The sequence below is a fragment of the Sinohyriopsis cumingii genome, chromosome 2 (genome assembly GCF_028554795.1).
Source record: "Sinohyriopsis cumingii isolate HCF-2022 chromosome 2, ASM2855479v2, whole genome shotgun sequence".
Classification (NCBI taxonomy): Eukaryota; Metazoa; Mollusca; class Bivalvia; order Unionida; family Unionidae; genus Sinohyriopsis; species Sinohyriopsis cumingii.
The window spans coordinates 161,235,622-161,259,445 of record NC_142962.1 but is presented as its reverse complement, the minus strand read 5'-3'; the positions used below and the strand labels follow the sequence as shown (position 1 = coordinate 161,259,445).

At 36.1% G+C, this 23,824-nt stretch overlaps 1 protein-coding gene across 1 annotated transcript in view; it reads left to right on the top strand.

The window, feature by feature from the left end:
• Positions 1–1,362: 1,362 nt before the first annotated feature.
• LOC149806219 (uncharacterized) overlaps positions 1,363–23,824 on the top strand; it is a 105,673-nt gene continuing 83,211 nt past the window's right edge. Inside the window, exon 1 of the mRNA XM_089951169.1 lies at positions 1,363–2,291. The gene's annotated coding sequence lies outside the window, so the exon portion shown is untranslated. The remainder of the gene's footprint in view (positions 2,292–23,824) is intronic.

The window sequence follows — 23,824 nt, the reverse complement described above, 5'->3', positions numbered from 1 at the left end:
AATCCAAATAACTTGAATACAAATTAAAATGTGACTCCAAACTGAACACTTTCCATAGTCCATGGTGAAATCCCAAACTGAGAAATTTCTCTCTAAATATCGCTATTAAATCTTACTACTGTGCAATTTCGGAAGACCCAGAATAACGAAATAGGGGCTGTTTACAAACTAAAATCACATACTCCCAGTATGACCTTGATAAAAACCAATCATTTTACTCTTAGAATGAAATAAAAATGGAAAGTTGTTTACTTGTCTCAGTCATTTCTGAATCAAGGTCGGGAGCTAAATAAAAATAGAAACACTGTTAAATATAAATTAAATAAAGTGTACATGACATAATATAATCCAGTATATCCTTGTTTGAATTCGCTGTTATTCCAAATTAATGGTCCTGTCCCAGAATATTATTGAACACTTTGTAATTTCAGAGAATAATAATTTGAATAAATAATTCCAACTTAATCAAATACTGAGCACAACAATACAGCTGATTTCTGATTCAGATGTTATCGCAAAAATAAATAATGTTTCCAGTAAGCAAGATTATAAAACCCTCTACATGACCTTCTAGAACAATCTTTTACTAAAAAATAATATAGAATGGAGTAAGCTCGTGTAGGCTATCTATTTTTATGGGAGAATTCCTATAATCATGATCCATACACTAATAGATATGGTTACTTCTTGTGATAATGACACTAATATTTAACCCACTCTCCTAGGGAAACATTAGCTATGTATTATTTGTATACAGAATAAAAACAAGGTCAGTGTCTTTCGTCAGGAACACAATGAACTTGATTTTTGACAAGTTCAAGTACAAAATACAATTATCCATAGCATATAATGAATTAATTATTTTAATAAAAATAATCACAAAGAATACAGTGTGTGTGTGTGTGTGTGTGTGTGTGTGTGTAAAGCTTTCTATTTCCTATATCACTGTGACCTTTCCGATATATCATTCAGATATATAATTCTTCTTATTTCCTTACGTACAGTAAATACGAGGACTATTACCTGCAGTAAATACGAAGACTATTACCTACGGCTGGTGTAAGAAGGTTACATAATGTTACAAAATATAGGTTAGCTTTTGTGAACTGATAACACATGAAAGATTAAAAAACAACCAATCAACCAATCAACCAACCACCCACCCACCCAAACAAACAAACAAGAAAATAAATAAATAAATAAATTAATAAATAATAACTATGAGGTGAAATAGCTTAAACAAATAGTACTTTGTTTTGTTTAATTTTGAAACAATTCATTGTTGTAAAGAATGTATTAAGTCTTCCAAATTTCATAGTTTATGATATATTAAAAAAGATTTCCTTGTACAGACGAGCCCGGACAGGACTTGAAATTTTTTGAAACGGTTCATTGCACAAAAACACTGTGCTGAGACAGAAACATTTTAATGACGTATTGAAGATGAACGCCTTCGTTTGATCATAGTCAGGATTATAATACTTCTGTACAATTATAATTCAATTATATATGCCTGGTCCTAATTTGATGAACGGCACGTTTTTTTTGTGTGTGTGTTTTGTTTTTGTTTTTGTGTTTTTGCTTTAGTGCTAGGAAAATTGAATAGCAGAGTCTGTGTTTGCATGTCATGTATATGCAGTTCTCAATTAAATTCCGATGGGTTTGCTTGTCTGGCGAGCGCTTTCAGGTGCACCTAGAATTCTCTCTTCAGTTGTTGTTGTTGTGGGGTTTAACGCCATTTTTCAGCACACGATAGGCTATACATGGGCCAGTATTAATGGTCTCTCCTCAGACCTTCTTGCTTCAAGTCAGGGGCATGAGCCTGTTTTTAAACAGAAATATGTGGGTTAGGGCTGGTGGATGAGAGGTATGGGATAGATTAGGTTACATGTGGCACGTGTTCGATTCCAGCATGGAAGAATTAAAACCCGCTAACCTGTTTTAGTGACGTTATGGAGTGGTATTCCCGAACAGCAGATACTCTCGATGATGTAATAAACACAAAGCTGATATGAAAAGCAATGGAGTTTTTGTTTGGGGTGATACGGTAAAGTATCGTCATTACCTGTAGCCTGTGAATGAAAGATGTCTATTTCAGCTGACAGGCGATGGACCTTTAGCACAGGTAAGCTCGGCCCATTCCTGACACGTCGCAGGTTTCCCCTGAATTGTTCATGCAAACTCCCATATCCATCATTAGGACGACATCCAGAAGTATTGTGTACACTGTCGCCAAGGCAGTTAGCAAAGAGTTACCTTGAGCATTGAAAGAAGCAACAGACGAACAAAAGGTAAGAATTTAGTATCTTATTCGTTGAAATTTGACATTTTTTTTAACAATCTGATATATAATGTCCAAGATCCAGAGAGAGAGAGAGAGAGAGGGGGACGAAGGGAGAGTTCTAGTTCTTAACGCACTAAGAAAATTTTATTTTGAAATCAATTACATCGTTGATGAAAACAGTTGTAAATTCTAGTTCCCTAGCTTCAGTCATAATGTTATTGAAATTATCAACATCGCTAACAATCATATTTTGTTTTCTTTATTTCTAAAATTCACTTTGATACATTAATAAAGCAGCGAGTGTTATCAGCTATCAGGTTGGAATTTTTGTTGACTAGCTTGAAATAAGTTCTACACTTAGATCACACATGTCACGGCTAACCGTGATTGTGAAGAAAAAACAATACATAGTAAAAACAAAACAAACTAGGTCATATGACTTAAGTTAATTGAAACTGCAGGTGTAAAGAAGTAACATATCAAGATCTACTATATGTATACGCTGCATAGATGCACGTGTTCTGTCATTCTAAAGTGAAAAAAAAAATACAGAATCAAATCTGATCACACACGTGAAAGACTATTTTTGATTTCGTATAAAGCAAAAACATAAGCACACGTACACACACACACGAACGCACTATGCCCCAGTGCCCTGTGTCAACCAAACTTTAGGCTTAATTATGAATAAAGTCTATCTCTTCCTCTTATCCCCCCCCCCCCATATCTTATCTTCTTGGACCATTGATCCGAGGGCCTAAGCCGCTACCTGAGGGCAAATTTCCATAATGGACGTCTTACGTTTGTAACGCCTTTTATTGCCTTTTTATTCTTTCTTTGTTATTTTATTACAGTATGTGATCATAAGCATGTTCCCACTTTCTAGAGTAACTTTATGAAAAGGTTGTTCAAAATTACTTGGAGCTCAGCAAGTACTATTTACAACATTCAAGATGCTAAACATTGCAATGAAAATAAACAACAATCAATATGTTGCAATAATTACTCAGTAATACTAATATATCGACCTGTATAAACATAATTAGGTTTTATGGTCAAATATGGCACAACCAAGCTTCATAACTCATTGCTTTGATTTTCTCATGAAGAAAATGTAGTCACAGCTAAACGGATTCTTTAGGTTTGTTTCTTTCCTCAGCAGAGTAGGACTAATACTGTTCAGCTACAAGTCACGTGTTTGTTATTTTGAAGAAAAAATATATTCATTTTCAAAAGAAATCCATGAAATGCGGTCCTAATGTGGAGACTTATTTTTGGTAGAATACTGTAAACATGAAAAAGTAAGACAGTCTTGGTTTGTTTGTGAGGAGCAGGATTTTGGCACATTTACATATTTACTGTATACATGTTTGTGTTTACCAGGATTATGTATACATGCAAAATGTGTAACAGTGTGTAAGTTGACTGGATATATTAGTTTTTTTTACGTATGTAGGCTCATAAGTGAAGGAACTTCCGTGTTTGTGGTCACTTAACTGTTATTTACTCACAGCGTGAAAAATTGATGACCCTATTAAGCTTACTAAAGTACTGTTACTTTATATTTGTACGTTCGTACCAATATGGGTCTCATTTTCCAATTTTGTCCTTTGGGGCATATATTTATGTGCCGCTGTCAGTGTTGAATTTAGATTGAGGGTTTGCGGAAATCATACGGTTCATGACAGACTGGCCCAAATTGAACAAACCAATGGGCAACAAGTCCAGCAGTTCGATTCACGCTTTTTTAGATGTGGGTTAAGTTTTTACATAAGGTGTACAAAAGCAGATCATTTGGTGAAATCTTTCAACAAGAATATCCCTCCATCCCTTGACAGTAATATTTATCTACCAAAATAATCTTCTCGTCGAGGCCTTTCGGACATGATATTGTCATATTTTCTAACTTGAAACATTTAAACATTTTCCTTAACGAAAGTATACCCTATTACACGATTATATTTGCAGAAAAATGTACAGAGTGCACTTTTTCATTATAGTAGCATGCTCTATATGATTTTATCGGTGTAAAGGCGATCCCATTCCTGTATATATTTTGTTTTTGACAAATAGACCTTCCAAAGCCAGTTATATTGAATTCTGTTTGCACGTTCTGCACAGTATTTTTAAGCCTGTCCTAAAAACGATAATAATCCTGCTTATATGTATTTTTCGCGTATGACCTTATTGTCCACATGAAAGCGTAAAAAGGGCAGATAGCATATTTGCACCGTTTGGTACATGGGTAGCCAACTCAGACTGCTTTGATAAGTGGTCAGGCAAGAGGAACATGCCAGTTTGCGTGGAATACCAGGAAGTATTTTGCTGGATTATTTTAAACGAAGAAACAGCGAAAGAAAATCTTTTGGTCAAACTGAATCAAATTATTCGAACATAGAACCCAGGGTAGAAAATGCAAGCAATAAACCAACACTTCGAGTAAGAGGTTGAAATGGCTGTGGTTAGAAAAGTCAAAGATGGGGACGCTGTATCAACTGTGTGAAACAGAAAATAAGCACTTTTACTGTATGATGTGAAAACTGTATGACCACTACAATAAACATATACTTAAATTCAGCTAACCATGTGACACCTGTCTGAATAGAAGCCATGAAAAGTATTTCGAGCAGTGAATTACTGGTCTGACTAAAAAAGACTTCTTTTTGTAGTTTTCATTCTGCATTGGTTTTGCTGAGTCTGAATTGGTTTTGCTAATTCTGCATTGGTATTGCTGAGTCTGCATTGATATTGCTGCATTGGTTTTGCTGAGCCTGCATTGGTATTGCTGGGTCTGCATTGGATTTGCTGCATTGGTTTTACTGAGTCTGCATTTGTATTAGTGGGTCTGCATTGGTTTTGCTGAGTCTGCATTGATATTGCTGCATTGGTTTTACTGAGTCTGCATTTGTATTGCTGCATTGGTTTTGCCGAGTCTGCATTGGTATTGCTGGGTCTACATTGGTATTGCTGCATTAGTTTTACTGAGTCTGCATTGGTTTTTCTGAGTCTGCATTGGTACTGGTGAGTGTGCATTGGTTTTGCTGAGTCTGCATTGGTATTACTGCATTGGTTTTGCTGAGTCTGCATTTGTATTGCTGCATTTGTTTTGCTGAGTCTGCATTTGGTATTGCTGAGTCTGCAATGGGTTAGCTGAGTCTGCATTGGTTTTGCTGAGTTTGTATTGGTATTGCTGAATATGCATTGGTATTGCTGCATTGGTTTTGCTGAGGTTCACCTTAGTCTGAGTCATTTTAAAGTTCTTACAAAAAGTGTATCTTCTTGTTTTTCTTGTTTTCTTGTTTTAAGTTTATAAACATTTCAGTCGTTTTCCTTTATAATTCTTTCTACCTGTCGTGATTATCTGTACACTCATGATTGTAATACATGAACACGATGAACAATGAACATACATGCAGTTGGTAAGTATTTTTTAGATTGTGGATCTGGCATACAAACTAAGATAAATGATTGAATACAATCAGTCACACAATAAGCTTTTGTGTGCTTATCTATTTTGACGTTACTATCATCACCTAAAATATGTTCTCCTGCGTATGTCATTTTTGTCAACAAAGAGGGGCAAATTTTCCCCACTGAATTTAGAATTGGCCCACATCGTGAAACACGATAGAGAAGTTAGTTTTAGTTTGAAGAAGAAAAAAAATTCTGTAAGCAGCACTGACTGCATTGTCATGTTAGTATGATGAATCAAAGAAGACTATATCTCTAAGTAAGCACATACAGACAGTGTTAGGTATTTTAGGAAAGAGCTTTCTTGCTAATATGGTTCAACGATGGCGAGATGCGATTGCAAAACACGAGAACGTTTTTAATCGTTGTTTAATGCTCATTGCTCAGTTTGATTTTATTTTAGGGATTTTTTTGGCGTTGTGTTAAGGCGTGATATTTTTCGCATTTGTGTAAGGCGCTATATTTTTGTGTTGTTGCAAGGCGTGATATTTTTCGCATTTTTCTAAGTAATGCATGTGGAATGAGTGCAAGGCCATGGTCAGTGCGCCAAACATCTAAGAAAAATGCAGTTTATTTGCTTGTCCTACTTTAAATTGATTTATGCCATTAACATGCATGGGCTCTATTATTTTCTTTTATTCATTCTTTCTTTCACACACATATAACAGTGAGAAACATATACACAAGCACAAATATAAACACAAAACGAATATCATTCGATAATTACTGAATTATTTTCTCTCTGTCTGTATGTGTATGTTATTTTGACTATTGCAGACAGTGCTCCACTGGTATGGTGTCTAAAACGTATATTTGGGTTGTTGTTTTTCTTTCCTCTTCCCGTGTGTGGATAGTATATTCGGGGTTTGTTTTTTCTCCTTCCCGTGTGTGGATAGTATATTTGGGTTGTTTTTCCTCTTTCCGTGTGTGGATAGTATATTTGTTTTTTTTTTCTCGTCCCCGTGTGTGGATAGTATATAATATGTGAAGTTATTGTAAGGCATATTTTCCTTCCCGTCCGTGATTGAATTATAAAAACTTCAGCGCTCATCATTCACGCCATTCAACATTAAATCCAAAATGGCTTCAAATCAAATTGACGTGATGAAGACATTGCAAGAAGCTATAGACGATCTTAGGATGGTGGTGGACTTCATCATGAAATTGGAGTATGGTGTCTATACTGTTCACAGAGCCAAGATGGAGACAAACACTGTAATAAAAGACGAAAGAAAGATTAAAAGAGATGCTGAGAAACGTAAAGGAGGACAAAGACACAGAAGAATGAGAGAGTAGAATGAGAAAAAAGAAAAAGAAGAGATCAAAAAAAGGAAAAACGAGGAGGAGGAGGAGAATCAGGAGAAGGAGAAAGAGGAGAATAACAAGAAGAAGAAGAACGTATGAAAGACAATAAGAAGCTGGTGGAGAAAAAGAAGAGATTAGAAGACAAAGAAGAAGAAGAAGAAACCCAACGTCCCTTTCAGGGCCACTCCACTGTCTCGAAAAGATATATGTATTCTCTTTGCCATATCTATGTGTATATTTCTTTGTCTATGTCTATGTCTGTGTCTCTATACATGTTTCTATGTGTCCCTAAAGTCACTCATATTCAAGTCAGTCCCTGATGTTCCGCCCGATTCAGGTCAGCCCCTTGCAGCATTGTTGCCAATGTCCATTACCGTAACGTCACCCTACATCTTCCATTCCTATTGTCCGTATACAGTTTCCCATTAACCTCATTTGCGTTTCAGAGACCCCCAAATTTTGTATTTGACCTCTAGTTTTGATACCAAAGTTTGTTTTTTTACTCAGTCTGACCCCCAGTTCTCACACCAAGGAGATTTTTGACTCTCAGTCTTGCACCCCTAGGGGATACACTGGTATGCAGACTCAACCTTTTGTCCGTATATAGCTCCAGTTATAAATTTTGCCCGTATACGTGCCCGAGGGGGGTCTGTAATAGATTTTAGCATTGTCTGTATACAGCCCCCTCCCCTTCACTACTTATGCCTACACAGTGAAAGCCGCAGTATGTATACCGATATATACATACTTCATAGAAGATAGAATGCTCAGTTTCCAGATACTTACACCGTGGGAGTCTCAGTCTGTGTACTAATACATACATACACCGTGGGAGTCTCAGTGTGTACTGATATATAAATACACCATGAGAGTCTCAGTCTGTGTACCGATATATACATACGCTGTGGAAGTCTCAGTCTTTGTACTAATATATACATACGTATTGGAAGCCTCAATCTGTGTATTGATACAAGCATACACCGCGCCGTTAAAGTCTCAAAATGCGAATCGACATACATCTTGGAAATCTTAAACCGTACACCGACAGACACATCGAGGAATTCATAGGTGTAATGATAAATCGATATACTTTGGAAGTCTTAATATGTGTACTGTTATATACATACACTATGGGAATCTCAGTATGTGTAATATTACATGCATACACTATGGAAATCTGAATATGCATAATGTTATATGCATACACTATTGAAATCTCCATAGGTGTAATGTTATATGCATACACTATGGAAACCTCAGTATGTGTACACACCATACACTCTCTAGAAGTCTCAGTTCGTGAAAATTGAGCGCTTTTATAAAGCTCAAGAAACGTTCTCATACTAAAATTAGCAAAATGAAAAGGTTTTTATTTTTATTTTTTAATCAAATGCAGTCTAAGGAGTTCTTTTTACTATGTATTCACATAATAATTGGTTTGAAACAATCTATCTTGTAAATATTGGGGTCAAGGCTGGGCCGGATTAAGGTCCCTGCAGTCCCTAGGCACTTTTTTTAATAATACTATGGACATTGGCATGACCGTGCCTCTTTTTGTATACACTTTTCATTAACATGGTGTTTTCATAGTACATAAACACAATGCCTTCTGTGACAATTGGTTAACATGGCCCTGGCATATTTCTCCATGCTGATTAAATGAGCTTCTATACAGCATTCGGATTATATCAGATCGTGGGGCTAAAATAAACCTGGATAAAGTTCATTGACTATGTAAAATCCCTCTCAAAAGTGTGCGTATGCCTGAATGTGTGTGTGTGTGTGTGTGTGTGTGTGCGCATGTGAATCGGCTTTTTAACGTCGCTTTAACGATATTTCAGTCATATCGCTACGAAGTCTGCAATGTGGCAGTTTATAGTGATGTATAGAAGTGGGGCATCATGCCGCAGACATGTAACATGATGTCCCACCCATTCACATTATTCTGACACCAGGCCGACCAGTCCCAACACCAACCTCTTAATGCTGAGCGCCTAGCGAGGCAGCAGTTAGTACCATGTTTTAAAGTCCTTGGTATGAATCGGCCGGGGTTGGAACCCGCGATCTCCCTCATCCTAAAAGAGTCGATTCCCATGTAGATTTTTTGCGATCCGTTTTTAGTATCATAGAACTTAAATGATTTTGGATCATTGCACAAAAATATGTTACTTTTTATTGGCTGGTTAGTTCGTTGTTTGAAAGACATCATTATGCTGTAAAAGCTAGTCCTTCCAACTAAGTCACTAAGACTATTTGTTGAATTAATATGAAGATTGGAATTAGTAATTGCTTCTACAATTTGAGAAAGGGTATTATTTTCAAGCCATTTTTTTATCCGGACCCCCCCCCCCCATCTCTCCTTATTCTCCTCCCCCCTAAAATGATCTGTCCCTTATTATTAGGGGAAAAAAATGCTTTCGCAGATTCAACAATCTGAATATGGTTTAAGCATGCCTAATTGACATGTACTTCTAACACATTCCTTCGTGACTGTAGAGCACTCCATCTTGTAACATAAATGAAACAAATGACACTATTTTATAATCATTTCAGCATTTAATCCTCTACAATGAGCCAGTTGTTTAAGATGGTGAAGTTCTTTGGACATGTAATGTTCAGCCATCATGATGTAACATTGTAACCTGTTTACAAACCATCTCACGAGTGTACGTGTCAACATGTCATGGAAAGCTGCGACAAATCATTTTTTTGTTACACTGAATTTTGTACGGAAATATGGCCTGAATTATTGTTTCTATTTTCAGTGGGATATGCTTGGTTCATTATCTAACTGAAAATGTTCCCTTAAATATACGTCTGGGTCGTATAGTGCTCGAATTAATTATTAATTCGAGTGTAAATGTGTGAGACAACTAGACAAATATGTACCAGAATGCTTGTGAACGACAGTTAAACTAGTGACTGGACCTGGCATATACCAAATGGACGTTACCGAAACACTGATCTAAGTATCACCCACCCTCTTTTACACGAGAAAATGTAGTTTGTTTTTTAACACGATAAAATCTTTTTAAGCGTAAAATAACATTAAATTTTACATACGTATTACATGATCTGAAAGAAAGATAACCTAAATTTTTGGACAAAATCAAAGTAGTATTTGTATAGGTCTTCCAGCTATAATTTGCGTGTATATCCCGTATTTAAGGCCTGTTTGTAGGAACATTTCCGACTTGTTGACCCACATTATGCAACATAATGCAGCTTACCCTAGCTCTTAGCCCAAACAATGGCCACATGTAATTACATAAGTTGATCAGGTTGATTGATGGAACGGAAAGGTCTATTTGCTGTTTCGTAACAAACATTTGAACGAGTCACTCGCTGCCCAGTCTCTGTACCCAGCTTAATTCGTTACCATATCGTATATTTAAATGTAAAGATCGCTAGTTGTACTAAAGATTGTCAAACTGAATGAATTCCTTTTTTTTTCACATGTGAAAATATATTTTTTTCCATCGTGCCATTGGACGCTCGATTGTGTGTGACAACAAAAGTTCCAGATACAACAACAAAAAACGAATCCTTTGTGAGCTAGGTCAAATAAATAGAAACTGTCTTACATTTCAGACACGGAAGTTAAACTTTGATAAAGCAATTAAACCAGACCCGTTGGTTTATCTCTGAAGTTATTTTCCCTTGCACCCTTCACAACAACAAACCCAGTGTGATGCATTGCTGAATCTGCTTTGCATTGTTTTCAGATAGCAGTGTTTCCCTTTACCTTCATTTGTGCTTCAGAGGCCCCCAAGTTTTTTATCTGACTCCAGTTTTGATACCACAGTTAGTTTTTCACTCAGTCTGACCCCCAATTTTGGCACCAAGGAGATTTTTTACTCTTAGTCTTGCACCCCTAGGGGATACACTGAGATAGGGTCAAATAGTTTAAAAAATGCCCAACTGTAAATCAATGCGCATATTAGGTAAACCCACTCCTGCCGCTTTCTTAAGTCACGTATATTTATATGATTAGGTTATGAAGGTCAGATAAATTTACGAAAAGGGGTTGGGGGTTGGTGTGTTGTGATGAAGACTGAGTTTACTCTTCCAAACGTCGATTCTGGAACAACTTTATTATATTATCAAAATAAAAGCTTCTATTCCGAAGTTAGTACCGGATATATTTCATCTTGTGGTACCAAAAAACTACATATATTAACTCGTGGCTTTGCCACTCTTTAAAATATATATATCATAAACGTAAACTGCAGTCTAACCTGACATGGTCTGCCTGTCTGTAAGGCAGCGACACGTTTCTTTGACGTTGGGGCGGCTTGTGGCTGGTAGATAGGCTTTGAGTGCTGTCCTGTAAGGCAGCGACATGTTTCTTTGACGTTGGGACGGACTGTGGCTGGTAGAGAGGATGCGATGTGCGAGATTTGACATCAGTAGGATTGCCGTTGTGTCGAAAACCATTAATAATCCATATCGCTCTGTCTGCAGTATCTTCGTCATGGCAGCAGGAAATGCCTGTGTTAAGCTAGTTCTGTGGTGGTTTGCTGGTGGTACGGTAGATATTGGATCTATTGCAATCGGAACAAGCTTCCATTCTGCTTCGGGTTACTTAGGCAGACGCAATCAACTAGCTAGAGATCGGACTTACTCTAGCGTAGCTATCATTTGTATTTTAGGAAGATCCTGGTTTGTTTGATTGGACTTGCTAACTATTATTAATCTACAACAGTTCACAGTCTTGACAGCCCAGTTAAAGCAGCGTCATGTTGGATTGAACTTTATGTAGTTTTTGGTCGTTCTCCATATCGGTTATATTTTTAGGTGATCATGCTTTAGCGTTAGTTTGATGGAGAGTAGAGATGTAAGGAATCAGAGCAATTGATTTCAAGATCTGTAATCGTGTTGAGATTATCGAATGAGTAAGATCTGTAATCTTGTTGAGATTAATGAGCAAGATCTGAAATCTTGTTGAGATTATCGAATGAGTAAGATCTGTAATCGTGTTGAGATTATTGAATGAGTAAGATCTGTACTCGTGTTGAGATTATCGAATGATTAAGATCTGTAATGGTGTTGAGATTATCGAATCGGGTTGTTGGTTGCTTCTAGGTGAGTACTAAATTGTGATTCTAGACCACATGTATGACGTTTATTATTCCTCAGGGACGAGCGATTTTCGGACACGTGGATAAAGTAATATATATAGTGTACGTATTAGTTTTATTTACTTCCCGTGTTATATCTTTGCTAGACATGAGTGATAATTTGTTGAGTTTGTTGAGTCGATGTTGGTAAGATATTTTCAAAGCCATGTAATTAGCCAGTAGGAATGAGCAGACTAGTAATGTTCAGTTTTAACGAGATTTTGTATGGTAGCATGGATTAGCTTGTTCAACTGGACCATTCCCAGTTTCTTAACATAAAATATTCTTGGGATATTCTGATGTATAATTGTTTGGTAATTTGACATAAGATTGATTCTTTGTATTAAATGTTTTGGTCTTGTTTTGTAGTGTACGGCGTAAAATACAAATATCTGGCTGACAAGTAATTCAGTTGTGATGCAAGACGAACCGAGCAAGTGTGATATTAAGGTTTCGTGATGTATATTAGAGGGGACGTAATTGTTGAATCCATATGTTTACGAAGCCTTTAGTTGATTGTTGTTTTGAGGTCTTTGGAAGTAGAGAAAACATTGGACCGCACGCCAAACTCACGCAGGTGTTGGTTGATTCACTCGATAGTGAGACCCCTTGCTTATAACACTACATTTTCTCAAAAGTACAACATTAACCTGTTTTGTTCTCTAAGATTCTTTTTCAGCGAATCTGTGTATCTATGTGAAACTTGGGGCATGCTGCCCTTTTTCACAAAGTGTTTCTGGTTACTCGTATGTCTTTATCTATCAAACGGATATCAGGTTTTCTGCTCAGCTGGAAGGTTCATATTTCCCGCCAAATACGACTGTGATACCGCAAAAGCAAAGTGTGTTTGTAATTTTTTGCATCAAAATACAATATATTCTGTATTTTTCGTTAATTACTTCTGAAAGATCAGCAATGGCTTCAGTACAGAATGTGATCACTGGGCCTAATAAGTACTAGGAAAATATCAGGACTGTCATTAGACAGAGCACTGGCCTGATGACGTTAATAGGTAGCACTCGGTAAACGTTACGAAATAAAAAATACATCGATCCTGTTTTTAACCAAATTAATCGACAGTGACTCTTAACAAATAGACTGTAGTTTTTTTTATGGCACCCTGATGATCAATTATCATCCAATGTAATGTTCCGCTATGTTCTACTTGATCTATGTTGCTCTTATTTATCCATGATAAATCAATAAACCTATAGGTTTAACGAAGATATGTGTTTGCAGTTTAAATCTTTGTATTATATGAAAGTGCATTTCCTTAATTTTGCAATATTTTGCTTCTCTTATATCTTTTTATTCCATTCTGTATTTCATTATTTGTCATCTCCTCTCAAGAAAAGGTAGAATTAAAATCATGTGGCAAATATTTACCTCATCATCAAGCTATTGGAACTAGTGTCTGTCACTCGATGGCATGTGAGTCCAGAGGGATTTCTAGATTGGTTGTCGGTGTCAGAAAGCTTTGCTCATTGTGCAGAATATTCAGAACAGGGAACCGAAAGGTCGATAGTACGCATACGCCGGAGGATTAGTTTATCGGGGAGTTCCATTACATCATAAACCTGGAACGGTTTTTAATCTTGGAAAGGCTCACATCATTTAGGAATATAGAAGATTCTGGTAACAAATGGTGGATACAATTTGTTGGCTTGTAGAGTCACTGGCCTCACGAGTATCCTCTCTGTGGCTGTACCCTTGAAGACGGGAATTCAGCAAAGTAGCATTACCTTCTTTTGTAAGTGTTAGGACTTTCAAATAGAGGAATCTCCAAAATTAATTTCCTCCAGGTGTAGTTATTATACAAACAATATAATTTCTTTATTTTATTTCATCTCAGTAAAACACGAAAGAAAAGAAACAAGTGTACAGTGCGTTTTATTTTATGCATATGTATACAGTGAAAAATATTTTTAGACAACTTGTTGAGAAAAATTTAGCGACCTACTGAGCGAATTCAGGCGACCATCCCTGTCGCGTATGTCTTTTATTTAAAAAATAAACATAGCTTATGTTCTGGACAGTCACTAAATCAGCCACTGCCGACTATTTTTCGCCATTGCTGACAATTTAAAAGCAGCTTAAACCCATATTTGCCTATATTCTGCATGGAGCAATTTAGCAGTGGAACATCTTTTGGGGATAGGGAGATTTTGTACAGCGAATGGTGAGGTCATCAGTCATTTGATGCATTTTCTTTTAAAATATTAAAAACAATAATGGAGCGAACATGACCACTTCGGTTTCAAACCATTCGACATCAAATTGTCCAGCTCTCAGGCATGCTTCATTAGATATGAACTTCCGTTAGGACAATTGTCAGCGCCAGATCTTTACATTGAGTTTTATTTCAGAGATAGTAGAACCAGTCAAACCACTTTCTTAAGAGTTTTTAAATTTCATACGTCGAAAAGAGATATGACCGTTTTAACTGGACGACGCACTGTTTTGTCTACATTTATAACAATAATACAACCAATAATAAAAAATATTAAAATTCCCTCTCGAACTATGCGTGAGAGAAATCATCGTATTTGATCATGGCGATGCTTTTTAAGCGCAGCATGTCCTTTTTTGGATAAATTTGACATGTATTATCCCACCGCTAATTCACATTCGTGGTCGATAAAATAGTGAACACAAATTTATTCGCATTTATAATAAAGTCTAGATTTAAACACTGAATTAAAATTTTAAATTTGCCATTTGATGCAAACCTAAGTTTGTCATCCGTCACGCCATAACAACTCTGTTTGACGCATTGGATCCAATGATACGAGTTTGCTTGACAGTTATGACACAGTGGTTTTGGTGACTGGGAATTCTATAAACTGATTCCAGACCCAGGGAAAAAAAATCGGTCGAACGCTTTTTAAACTGTTAGCTACTGCCACCTTTACTTTGTTTTTGCAAAAGGTAAACATTCTGAATTATATCAGCGATAACGAAATAAGATACCCTTTTCACACGACGTCATCAGGAGCCAGATTAAACAGTTGATTGTATGTCAGATGACATAAACCCATGGAACCGTAAGCAATATAAGGGCCGAGTTTTCTTCTTCAGAATCCTTAATACACGCAGAGGTGGACTACAATATTTAACATTTCAATTTCATCATGCGCCTATTCAATAGTTTGTTTACTTCCGCAGATGAGCAGGAAATTACACAGTCGATGAAATTTTATGTAAAGATAATATTTTGAAACAGGTTGTTTTATCTATACAGGTATGAGGCCAGTGCTGACTGTAAATAGTTGAAAACAATACAGACTGTAAATAGTTGAAAACAATACAGACTGTAAATAGTTGAAAACAATACTATCTATAAATAGTTAAAAAAAATAATACTGGCTGTTAAAAAAACAGCCAGAAATGTAAGTGACTAATCAGTGGTCTACTCAGAGGTTTCTTCAGTATTTTGCAAGTACACTATGTCTACGCTATTTAGGCTGTAAATATTATATATGTTAGCGACTGAGAAAAATGGCACCTGTAAGTGAATGGTACTATTATTTTATGGACCTCTTTCGAAACGGGTTTCAATGCAGTGAACACCGATTCATAAAATAAATTGTTTGCCAGTTGTTTTTTATGTTCATTTCAAAATAGTTCGTGAAGAAAAATCAAGAGTATATAATTTCTGACTCCCCAATTGTTTTTTGTTGAGGAATTGTTCCCTTTTTTTCTTTTTCTTTTTTTTGTTTTGGTTTTGCCTGTAAGCTCATATCGATCATTTTGAAACCAAATAGACGTGATGCTAATCCATCACCTTCACTCTCAACGTGGGAATGATACCTAATATGCAATGTGGTCTAAGGTGACTGAATTCGCGTAATCGGAACCTGTGCACATGAATTTCCGTTTTTCGTTGTAAATCTGTACTTTTTCCCTTACATCTTATAGGAAATGTAACGATAAATGACGCAAAATATCAACCGATGCGTCAGAATCGTATTCCTTTGACCTCTCATGGTACGCGCTATGCATTCGACTGAGTTAACAATAAGACTGTTTTGGCGAGTAATTATGCATTCTTTACAGACAATTGTTATTCCAGATGAGTCTTTCGATGTCCCCATCTCCTTACATAATGAACGATAACTGCAGTATACGATTTTATACAAGAAATAAAAAAAAACAAATATAACAACAACAACAACAACAAAACTGGAATTTGCCTACATGCTTGGAATGTTCTTAACCCACTAAGTTAAAATTCAACACTACCAGCTTTCATCATATAAATATAAAATTATAAGATTACTAGATTAGACCCTTGCGCAGTTCCTAATTGAGATACAGTGTAATACAAATAACAAACGGCGTGGTAACGAAATGATAATGGGTTACTTCCAGCTGTAAACGTTATGGATTTTGTAGTCTTGGCTCCATCTTCACCTCAAAAGTTTAATGACTGCTAGGTTCAATATGTCATGTACCTTTCATTATTGCCATTAAGTTTGCCGTTTTCATCAATATATATTGTTATCTTTTCAGAGTGAGATAGCTTTTTATGCCGTCATCACGATCTTATCACTTACAGTTACTATATTCCTTTTTGGAAAGGTTGTTTACAAGAAATTAATATTATCTTCCACCATTTTGTTGACTCATTTCCGTTGTATATTGTTTTCTGCAATTGTATTCTCAAACTTTGATCTACTTCACCTCCGCATTTGTCCGCAAACAGCTGATTTTCGCCAAGTTTCGAATTAGCGTCGGAATGATCAATATTACGGATTTTTAAAACCGAGCTGCTGAATTAGCGACGGAATCAATTGTCATTGTTACGGATTGTTTGCAGAGTCGGCAAACTATTGGCGGAATTGTTAGCATTGTGGATTTGTAAAGATATTTTACCAAAATTGATTTTTTTTTCGTGCTTTCTGTATAAATGCTAATATTTAAAGATGTTAAAACTAATGACAATTAACGAAAGACAATTAATGATTTTATCCTAAGGATGAATTACATCTACATAGCATTTAATAATAAACGTCTTTGTAAATAATTAAATACGCTACTAGATGGAAAAATTCGATTTGAGAGCAGTGGAGTTGTAAAGTTTGAACGCTCTGAGCTGTATAACATAGTTTAATTTGCGAGCAGTGGAGTTGTAGATTTAGGACGCTGTGAATTACATAACATAGTGCAATTTGCGAGCAGTGGAGTTGTAGATTTAGAACGCTGTGAATTACATTACATAGTTCAGTTTGCGAGCAGTGGAGTTGTAGATTTAGAACGCTGGGAATTACATAACATAGTGCAATTTGCGAGCAGTGGAGTTATAGAGTTTGAACTTTGTGGACTGCAGTACATATTTCAGTTCAATTTGTGGAATGTTACTACAATCTTTGGATCATCCCGATAAAACTAAAGTCTTTTAGCTCAGGTCTAAATAAAACTATGGGGAGCAAGTCCATTGGGCGATCAGTATGTTTTGGCCCTTATATCTTGTTTTGTTTATTTTTCTTAAAAAGTATTATAACTGCATGAGTTGTACTTGTGTTTCAAAGGCTTAATGCCCATAATCCAAGCTAGCCACGGTTCAGTTATGTTAACTCTATCTACGTAGATTGGATTAACAAAGCGGAACTTTGGCTAGCGAAGATGAATTCCCATCTCACCAGTTATCGTTGCAAAGTTGTCAATCATGTAACGTAAATGCCCGCAAGCGCAGGTCAGATGATTACGCCATGACCAAAACCTGTTGAAATCAAACACCCAAAGTATGTCCGGTGTTTTCCAATTATAACATTTACCTCATGACTTGAATGTGTAACTATTTTTTTGTGACACGTGATACATGTGTACTAAAACAAAGAATATATTTCATATACAAAAATAGTTACATGATATTTAATTATCTTCAAGGACAAAATTATATTTAATTCTTTCTTTACACAATAAGCTTTAAAATTTTCTTCCGAACTGAAGGTAGACTCTACCGTACGGAGTTAAATGCCGCCCAGAGCTTAGGTATAAGATGCCGCTAATTTTATTTTGCAGCACCGTTGTTAGTTATTTGAAAATTATAATCATCAACAAAGAAAGACGTGTTAACATCATTGTCAGTGTCACATAATTATTTTAATTAACATTTTATAATTAGACATTTTCAAATTTAGAATTTAAACGTATATCTAATGAACAAAAAATCTAATGTTGCATGATTGTGTCGCTCAGATCACAATGTCATGTAATTTTTCGCTTTTACGGATGCAAAGTCACGAGTGACGTCATGTAATAATGTTTCATTCCGACTTCGATCACCTTCAGCTTCATTGGTATTGATAACATTGCCACTGAATATTGCCATCATAAATGGCATCATTGGTATCAACTAAATACTTCGGGTCCGGCGTTGCTGATGTTCTTGCTTGAACCTGGACAGACAGGAGATGGTCATCATTATGCAGCATTGTCAGGATCATTGTCAACAGCGTTGCAGGTGTATCAACGAATAACTGCAGCGCCACCTACCTTTTCCTGCAATTTTCTGTGTGCTTTCTCAATTTTGCTCAACTTAGTTTCTGCCGATGCTCATGTTTTGACTCTTGTACTACGGTTAATGTCACAGATTGAAAATTTCGTATCCGAAATAATCCGATTAGATTATTTACAAAATAACTAGTACAATTAAAATATTTTTAATATTAATATGCACTGCACCCGAAAATAACAATGTCTCTAACAGAACACAGTTGTCATTGGTCCATATCAAATATTGTATTTGGCTGAAGTACACGTGACTGGCGAATTTATCTTTCGCACTAAAGTGCACGTGACTATTAAATTGGCCTTAAGCAATAAAACCACCCAAGCATATCAGCGACTTGATGCCGTAAACACAGCTCACAGAAGTATATCCGTCAAGGGCCGCGACATCATTAAGGACGGCATCACCAAATTTTAAACATATTATCATCCTTATCCCCCTTTTTTCTTTCTTTTTTTTTCAACTTACTTTTTCTCCTTTTAGCCGCCCCTACAGAAGTTCCGCCCGGGGCGATACTTCCCCATTGCCCCTATTCGGTATGCCAGTGCAGTAGAGAAATTCATACATGCATTGGAACCATTGCATGTAAGAATGACATCATTAAGGACGGCATCACCAAGTTTTAAACATATTATTATCCTTATCCCCCCTTTTTTCTTTCTTTTTTTCAACTTACTTTTTCTCCTTTTCGCCGCCCCTACAGATGTTCCGCCCGGGGCGATACTTCCCCATTGCCCCTATTCGGTACGCCAGTGCAGTAGAGAAATTCATACATGCATTGGAACCATTAGGAGCTTATAATCATATTTAGCTGTGGAACCAGCCAGTAAGAGAATCTCACACATACCCAGTGATGAACATTGTGCACGACCGCTCCGATGGCCTAAGTGGTTAGGTCGTTTACTTCAGATGAGGGAGGTTGCGGGTTAGAACCCCAGAGACTTAGAAAATTGGTACTAGCAGCTGTCGCTTGGCGCTCAGCATTAATATGTTAGTGTTATGACTGGTCGGCCTGCTGTTGGGATAATGTGACTGAGTCGGAGATGCTACTACATGTCTGCGACATGTTGCCTCAGTGCTTGACATCACTATAAACTGCCACGCTGCAGACATCGTAACGATATGACTAAAATTGTTACAGCTGCGTTAAACATCCAAATCTCTCTCTCTCTCTCTCTCTCTCTCACACACACACACACACACACATTTGTGTCCTGTTTATACTAATGTAAGTTCCCACGGACCCAATGATGAACAAATGTAGTAATGTAAGCTCCCACATACTTTGTGATGGACGATTTTGCCCGGTTCGTAGCAATGCCGGCTCCCACTGACCCAACGATGTTATAGTTGTGCCCATTTGATGTCATAGTTGTGCCCATTTGATGTTAAAGTAAGTTCTGCAGACTTTTTGATGAACCAGTGTGCTCTGTTTGTGGTAATGTAAGCTCCCACAGGTTCAAGGATTAACAATTGTGCCCTGTTTGTAGTGGTGTAAGTTCACACAGACCCAGTTATAAGCCACTGTGTCCCATTTGTAGTTATAAACCACTGTGCCCCATTTAAAATATCCTTTCTAAAATAAATTCATACGAAAGTAACATGAAATCATTCTTTATTGTAAACCAAGCATGATAAAATGAATAACTTGATTTACAAAGAGAGAACAAAAATACTGACAAACATGTTCTGCTTCAATGCGATTAAGGTAAAAGAATGTGCCCCCCCCCCTTGTCGGTTTTTAGATGCCACGCTTTAAAAATTGGCAACGAATAAACTTTGGAAATCTCACATACATTATCCTTCATTTCATTCTAATTTTTTGTACAAGGAAATCGGCTATCAATGTCATTGACTTCAAGTTTTTGCTCTGCTTGTACATGATTTCTCAGGACGTTAATTGACATGTATAGTCCTTTAATAGATGAGTGATGAAATAACATAGCTTTAACTGCATAGCAATACGAAGTATTTCCTCCTCCAATGAAATACGACAGTAAAACGTGCCTTTGTATACATGGAAGCGTAATTTTGGTTTACCATACACTTTACAACCCATGTTTAACATTTCCTTCTTTGAGGTGAAAATTGTGTTTTGCCCTTGGCGATATGCTGTTAGGCTACATTTATATCAATAAATTACTGATATGTCTTTAATTTCCCATTAAGTGCTGCTAAAATGCCCCCGTGTACGTGAGAATATTTGAGAGAGAGAGAGAGAGAGGGCGCGTGTGTGTGTGTGTGTGTGTGTGTGTGAGGCTTCATTGAAGATAATATGCTAAAACAAATTCTGAAAAGGAAATACAAAGATAAGAATGTAAAGATATATTGGGTGATTGTTTATATGACAAATACTATCGGAAAATGATTTTAATTTGAAAAGTAAAACTGCAGTAAAGAATTCTACGAGTCCATAACTGCGTAATTGTTATAGAATTGTAAAGGGGCTGTCTTTAAGATACGGTAAGAAATAATATTTTAATGCCTTTGAGATGTATAATCCAATGCAGTATTCATTTGAAACAATTACAATGACTGCAGCGGATACATAAAAGACTGGTGTCCTTTCTTAGAAAAGAAACAGAAAAGATACGCTTTTTAAATTTTAAACGTTAAGAGACTGACATCTTCTTTAAGGAAAAGCAAGAGGGAACAAGATGAATGGGTAACTTATAATATCCTTTTTTGTTAAGCGTGTTTCGAGAAGGGGAAAAATGGAAGGAATAAAGAACCCATGCTGTTTCACAGAAATAGGCAATTACTTTTCCAAGAAATAAATCGCCTTCTCCAGGAATTGGTTGTTGTTGTTGTCGCTGTAGTAGAGTTTAACACTATTATTTAGCGCAATGTAGGCTATACATGGCGGCCAGTATAAATGGTGGACGAAGAAACAGGGAACTGCGTCTTAAAAGAGGAATTGCTTATTGACTGTGTAGTAGAAGAGGAATTGCTTATTGATTGTGTAGTAAAAGACGAATTGCTTATTGATTGTATCTTAGAAGTGGAGTTGTTTATGCTTGTGTCTTAGAAGTGGAATTACATTTTATTGTATCTTAGAAGAGGAATTACATTTTATTGTGTCTTAGAAATGGAGTTGTTTATGCTTGTGTCTTAGAAGTGGAATTACATTTTATTGTATCTTAGAAGAGGAATTACATTTTATTGTATCTTAGAAGTGGAAAAAAATTTATTGTATCTTAGAAGTGGAATTACATTTTATTGTATCTTAGAAGAGGAATTGTTTATGCTTGTGTCTTAGAAGTGGAATTACATTTTATTGTATCTTAGAAGAGGAATTACATTTTATTGTATCTTAGAAGTGGAAAAAAATTTATTGTATCTTAGAAGTGGAATTACATTTTATTGTATCTTAGAAGAGAAATTACATTTTATTGTGTCTTAGAAGTGGAGTTGTTTGTGCTTGTGTCTTAGAAGTGGAATTACATTTTATTGTATCTTAGAAGAGGAATTACATTTTATTGTATCTTAGAAGTGGAATTACATTTTGTTGTATCTTAGAAGAGGAATTACATTTTATTGTGTCTTAGAAGAGGAAAAGCTTATTGATTGTGTCTTAGAAGTGGAGTTGTTTATGCTTGTGTCTTAGAAGAGGAATTACATTTTATTTTATCTTAGAAGTGGAGTTGTTTATGCTTGTGTCGTAGAAGAGGAACTATATTTTATTGTATCTTCGAAGAGGAAAAACGTATTGATTGTGTCTTAGAAGTGGAATTGCTTGTGATTGTCTTAGAAGAGGAATAGGTTATTGACTGTCTCGTAGAAGAGGATCTTATGTGCATAGTCATTTATGCTTGCTGAATAGTGACAATCATTGATTGCTGAATAGTGACAATTATTGATTGCTGAATAGTGACAATTATTGCTTGCTGAATAGTGACATTATATTGCTTGCTGAATAGTAACAATTATTGATTGCTGAATAGTGACAATTATTGATTGCTGAATAGATGACACTTATTGCTTGCTGAATAGTGACAATTATTGCAATATTTTATTTTCCTTGTGAAAACACACCAGATTTTAATGCTTGATTACTAAAAATGTATTTTCTGTTTATATTTAATCTGAAAACACTATTTTACGAAGCAAAAATAGTTTTTCTGTTTTCTTTTTACTTATCTCTTTTTCTCATGTGTTTGCTGATGATTTATATTGTGGTCTTCAATGTTTCACTATCGTCTCTCCTCTTATTCATTTCCTCGACTCACTTCACTACATCTACTCCAATAATAATAATAATAATAATAATAATAATAATCATAATAAAAGTAAGGCTTGAATTGAAGTCGAATATTTTTTCCTAATGGGAAAAGATTTGGACTTGAAACAAATATATTAGTTAATTATTTACCGAGTCGATTATTAATTCAGCAGAATGAAGATACGATATACTTCCTGATATTAGCTTAATTAGAGTTGTAAGACATTGTGTTTCTCCACAGAATAATGTAATGCGCTATTACTGGTTTATTGTTTTCTTCCTAAAGAGGGCTGAGTGTACACAGTCGTGAGTAGTACTAGAGGTCACACCAGAAACAGTTCTCACGAGTGGTGGGTGGTGGAAAAATCCACTTTCAGGTCAACTTGAAAAATGGCTGTTGGTAGAGAATTGAACGTTAAACTCGTCTGTAGGCTTAACATTAGATGAAAATCTTGGGAGAAAGGGGATTTTAACATTATGGGTCTGTATTTAACACTAAATACCCGTTTCCTCATGAGCAACATTCATCAAGATTTCGGGTTAGTGGATTTTTCAATTCGTGCAATTCAGTTGATGGCAATGTTGGGGTGGGGTTGGTAAAATTACACTTGAGTCAATATCCTGGGGATGTAAATTAAACGATAACATTAACATTATGTGTAGGTGTTGATCAGTAGGTATGGGTGCCAGTCAATAAGGGTGAGTATTGGTGAGTATGTGTTAGTTTGGTTAGAAGGCGTGGGTGATGGTAGTAACACTATATGTTGGCATGTAGATGTGAGTGTTGGTCATTGATGATGGGCGTTTCTCAGTAAAGATGGGTATTAGTAAATAATGTCATTGTTAAATTTTTCTTGTCCTTAAAGCGAGCGGCAATGTTCATTTCCCATACGCCCTATACTAACCCA